General features: G+C 31.1%; 1 long non-coding RNA gene across 1 annotated transcript in view; it reads right to left on the reverse strand.

Annotated features, from left to right (window-relative positions):
• Positions 1-4,755, reverse strand: part of LOC133197611 (uncharacterized) — a 24,460-nt gene extending 19,705 nt beyond the window's left edge. The window contains exon 1 of the long non-coding RNA XR_009722435.1: positions 4,722-4,755. This is a non-coding gene — a long non-coding RNA (uncharacterized LOC133197611). The remainder of the gene's footprint in view (positions 1-4,721) is intronic.
• Positions 4,756-5,677: the final 922 nt, after the last annotated feature.

The raw sequence follows: 5,677 nt of genomic DNA on the forward strand, positions 1-5,677 counted from the left end.
ATTGAACTGGTATTCCTTGTTAACAGGCAAGGAATTATCAAAATATGATCTTTAAAGCCTAACAAATGGTTTCATATCCACATGATTTATTCGGAATATTCAAAATAATGGGATTATTTCTATGCATTTTTTATTGCGACAAATATTACGCAAACATTATTATAATTTTAACAAATTCAAGAAAGCTTGAACAGGGCAGTTAAATCAGCCAGAGTATATCATTTTTTTCTTATCTCCTTGTACAAGTTGACAAAATTTTGATCTTATATACATTCCATTTGAAGATGACACTAATTTTATTTTGCAATTTTAAGGTATAACACAACAACATGAGGCGGTCACAAGTTTCCGTATATTTGTCTTCGGTCTTTCCAATAAACAATACTAATCAAAGGCATAACACAAAAAAAACTAGTATGCTGTTCCGTAGAATCTTTATCACGCACACTTCAAACAAATTTGATCGACTTGCTTCTGTATATTTCCTATAAATAATGGTCTATTCTTTACTTAAATATATCAATTCTAGATCAATTTTTATCTCGTTATAACGAGATAATTATCTCGTTATAACGAGATAATTATCTCGTTATAACGAGATAACTAACTCGTTATAACGAGATACTAACTCGTTATAACGAGATAACTAACTCGTTATAACGAGAAAATTATCTCGTTATAACGAGTTAGTATCTCGTTATAACGAGATAATTATCTCGTTATAGCGAGATAACTAACTCGTTATAACGAGATACTAACTCGTTATAACGAAATACTAACTCGTTATAACGAGATAACTAACTCGTTATAACGAGATAACTAACTCGTTATAACGAGATACTAACTCGTTATAACGAAATACTAACTCGTTATAACGAGATAACTAACTCGTTATAACGAGATAACTAACTCGTTATAACGAGATACTAACTCGTTATAACGAGATAATTTTCTCGTTATAACGAGATAACTAACTCGTTATAACGAGATAACTAACTCGTTATAGCGAGATATTAACTTGTTATAGCGAGATACTAACTCGTTATAACGAGATACTAACTCGTTATTACGAGATAATTATCTCGTTATAACGAGTTAAATATTTTTTTTGTCTTGTCAAAAATGAGCCTATCCGGCTTTCGTAGTTTCCCCCGTATACACTAAAACACTATGGAAACTGACTTTTTTTAAATCTTTAGTTTTTTTAAGTGGGTAGCGGCATTTCTATGCACGTCCATTTCGCTGCCGTATATTACCTAATAATATAAAAATGATTTGAAGATAATAGACCATATTAATTAAACGATGTACACTGAAAAGCTATCATTGAAGCCATCAAAAAACTAAAGACCACAATAGGTGAGAACTGCTGTGTACAAGATGATTGGTCAGTAATTACTGTATATACACAGTCAGAGGCGATAACGGGTGTTTACATGTGTAGACGACGACGCGCTAATTACCCGTATGCATATTTAAATTATTATTTTTTTGGTAAGTTTTAGATAAAAATATGTACTTTAAAATAAGAAAAAAATACACATCCGAGTAACTGAGTACCATTTTTAGTATTCGATACTCGGACGTTCGATCGAGTACCCGGTCAACAGGGTACTCGTTGACATCCCTAATATATATCATTTTTACAAAACCTTTAAAACTCTTCTTCCCATGCAAGAATAGCAAGACAACAGTCAATAATCTTGTGATTCAATCTTCTTCATACAGTGTAACTTCAAAAGTTTTTTTTCCCCAATCATGACCAAGCTAGGTTGGGACCCCACTTCAGAGTTAACTTATCATGTAATAATTTCATAGAAATATTCAGTAATATTTGAAAAAGAACGCCTTTTAAAATCTTCTTGTGAAAAGCAGCTTTGGCACGTTTAGGCGTATGAAATACAACATTTCCATGTACATGTGTAAATATCTTCAAATTATTACCCCTTGGAACTAGGGTCTGGGCACAATAAGGGCTCAAAGTTTTAGACGTTCATGCAGTAACCTGTTCAAATCAGACTAAATAGCTCTAGCAGTTAGAAAAATGTTCAAAATAATAATCTTTTCTAGTTATCTTGTAATATTGACATTTTCCAATGACTGAAGTCAAAATATTATAAATATTTATAAAATGCGTGTTAAAATATACTCAAAATCTTTGTTTTTATAAATTAAATGCTTAATTAATTATGAATAAATGTACATAACTTCATGGTATTTAACGTGAAATACACTTGAGTGTTTTTCATATTGACGTTATATGAAGGAAGTTTCCGTAGAGCCACAAAGTTCATATTTTAAGTGTATGATCAAATGATAATATAAGTATTACAGAATATTTTTCATGCACTTGAAAATGATTGAGAAATGCAGGAGAAAAATTAAACAACTGTATTTAATGGAAACTTCATTTTTATGCTGCCATGTAATGAAATGGATTTTTTTTATGAGTAAGTACTTTCTTAATAAATCTCTATTATGTTTGAAAGGGATTTTATATATTTAAAAATAAATCAAAACGTTGTTCAAACTACCATACAATGCTACCATATAATGCTTTGATGACCGATGTATAAGTAGCTTAATATGATTCTTCCATTTAAGCAAAAAGGTATTGTGAATAAAGGGTTTACAAATTGAAAAGAAGATAAAAAACAAATAATTTGTAATGAATTCTCAGCAAAATATCTAATAATTTTTAATCGATCCCGTCAATGTTTCATGACTGTGTAATGATGAAAAATGAATGAAAATTCACTTTATTTTTTTTTTCTTTATATTCTCATAGCAGTGAATGAATTGTTCAACAGAATGTCCAGATAGTATGGAATTTTATGTGACAGTGATTGTATCTGTTCTAGTGAGACTTGTCACAATTATGGGCTGTCTTGGAGGTAAGTTCTCTCTCTCTCTCTCTCTCTCTCAGAAAAACACACACACATACACACAATGAATTTGTAATTTACATGTATCAGGTGTAATTTACATTTCTCTTCACACTCAGGTAAACAGAATGATACAGATGGTGTCTGTTACCATAAACAGTAAGTGATATATAAAAGATATGTACATGAAATGGAAACTGTTAAACTGTTAAGTAACTTTTAAAAGCTAAAATAGAATACTGCCATTTTGGGGAATTACCAAGATTTCTGTTTTTCAGGAATGTTACTTATTGCTGTGCAAACTACATCTATTTGTTGGATGAAGATAGATGCAAGGGTAAAAATAAGTTTGAACGAAATAACAATATGTTGTTGTTTTTTTGTATTTGAATATAACAATTGAAGTAAACATATATTGTTCATATTTTAATTACTTATCTCAAAGATTTGTATCTTAAAATCTTTATTGATGTGATTCAATACCTTTATGATCTTTACCTTAACTTTATTTATAGATAAAGTTTATGTTAACTTTCACTCAAATTATGAGGTCCCTTTGTGTGTTGGTAATGTGAAATATTTGTTTGAAGAGTGTGTAGGACGGTTCGGTGTTAACTGCACTAGGGAATGTCCACGTGGATATTACGGTAAACAGTGCAATGAAGAATGCTCCTGTGAGGCTATCCTTTGTGATAAAGTTTGGGGCTGTCTATCACCTACAGGGGGTATAATTACCATTCATCCTGTTTCAGTGTTTACAGATTTTATAATGTTCTTATTACATGTATTAAAAATTACAATTTTTTTAAACTTTAAGGATATTTTTGAAAATATTTTTTTTTCGACCACCAAAAATCACAGAAATGCCGAGGAACAAGCAAGAAGAGTTAGAATGGGTTTTCCGATTCGTCTTACCCGCTTCACTTTCTGCTATCGTTTCATTGGTTGTAATAGGTCTTGGAATCGCCTACAGGTATTCCGTAAGATAATGATGACTGTTTGTTTTGCAAAGAACAAGGTACGGTTTCAATACAAATCTTGCCCTGTGTTTTTCTTAAAAAATGAAAGTGATGAAAAAAAAAACTAAAACTTATGATATTTGAATCATTGAAATTTCATGCAGAAAGATCATACAAATCATTTTTTCCCACATGACCTTCTAAAAGCTAATTGTGACGTCATAGACTTGTGCATTTTTTCCGTATTTTCTTAAAAAGTTGCAGATGACTCCAATTTTCAATGGAATTTTCTTTCAGATAATATTGTCCACAGGCATCGTCCACAAAGATTTTGAGATATGTGATTTTTTAAAGAATTTTACACAACTTATCCAAAAATTAAAGTGGGGATGGCTGTGGACACTATTTTCTTGAAGAAAATAACCCTTGAAATGGGTCGTTTGAGGCTTTTTCTGTTGACATAGAGAAGTGCAACAAATTAATGACGTCATATTTCCAGAATGGTACTCCTTTGTGCCATATTTTTTCCTGATTTATCACGGTCAAATATTCAACTAATGTTTAAGCCAGTTTCAAAACTTTTTGAAAACAAAATTTTTAGGATACAATAATGCTAAAACACCTTCTTCTTTATCATCATAAGAAACTTTTAAACCAAATACACCAAATTATATTCTAAAGTTTATTGTATTTTTTCATAAAATTATTTTTTATAAGGAATACAAAGAAAATCACAGCTGAAATTTCAATTGCCAACAATTCTACGAATGGTAAATAGAAAACATAATTTTGTATCAATCCTTTTCTTTTTTATTTGAAGATGTGTTTGCTATTTTATGACTGTTACATGTAAGAAATCATAGCGATAAGAACTTACTTTTTTTAAGATGACAACGAAGAAAGTGGAACTACAGATATATATACCGCCGTGGTACATCCAACCAGGAAACCTGTAAGGGGTATGCAGCAAAATGATATCACGTATGATAATACATTGCTTCTTGAGACACAACACCAAGAATATAGAAGTTCGAGTACCTTAAGAAGACAAAAATCGATTACTTTTGAAGACAAACAAATAATTGAGGACATCAACTCCCCATACAACATGTCCATAGGACTAGAAGACGCGTACGATGGCACTGCTTACATCCCTTCATCCTCAGACATTCACAGAGATACCTTCGACATCAAATGCTGCTCTATGGACAACTATGATGTGACACTGTATGATGAAATAAACTTTGAGGGAGATTGTGTTGCTCCGAGCCAACGTACAACTGAAAACCAGTTAGAACATAAAATTGATGCATGAATCAGCAAAAAACAGATTAGTTCTCATAGTAGGAATTATATATCTTTTGATGTGGTAGAATATTATTTCATACCTACATAAAATTTTGTAATGATCTTTGCTTGTAAGAATTTTATGAGGTTTACCATTGTACATTTTGGCCCTATTTTGGAAGAATTCCAAAAAACTATAGGTTAAATCTAAACAATTATTGAATCTATTCATTAATTTTCTCTATTGTTCCCGGATATATGATCGGGTTCAAGTAGATCACATGACAAGTATAAAACAGCATGCTGACTACAATGATGATTTGATGTTTATTAAAATTGAAACTCCTGTTAATATCAACAACCTGTTAAAAAAGTGCTGAAAAAACGATTCTAGAGATTTGGTTTATTGCTGTAATAAAGATGCGAAAGCAAATCAGCTGAACCAGCAGTCATTAGGGATGAACTAACGGCAGGGGTGCTTAATATGGTATATGTACATAATGACGACCGATAAACTGAGTTGTGTGGCATTACTATAGTGTATCA

Source organism: Saccostrea echinata, unplaced genomic scaffold, assembly GCF_033153115.1.
Source record: "Saccostrea echinata isolate AGI-Se365-2 ecotype Australia unplaced genomic scaffold, CSIRO_AGI_Sech_v1 ptg000030l, whole genome shotgun sequence".
Classification (NCBI taxonomy): Eukaryota; Metazoa; Mollusca; class Bivalvia; order Ostreida; family Ostreidae; genus Saccostrea; species Saccostrea echinata.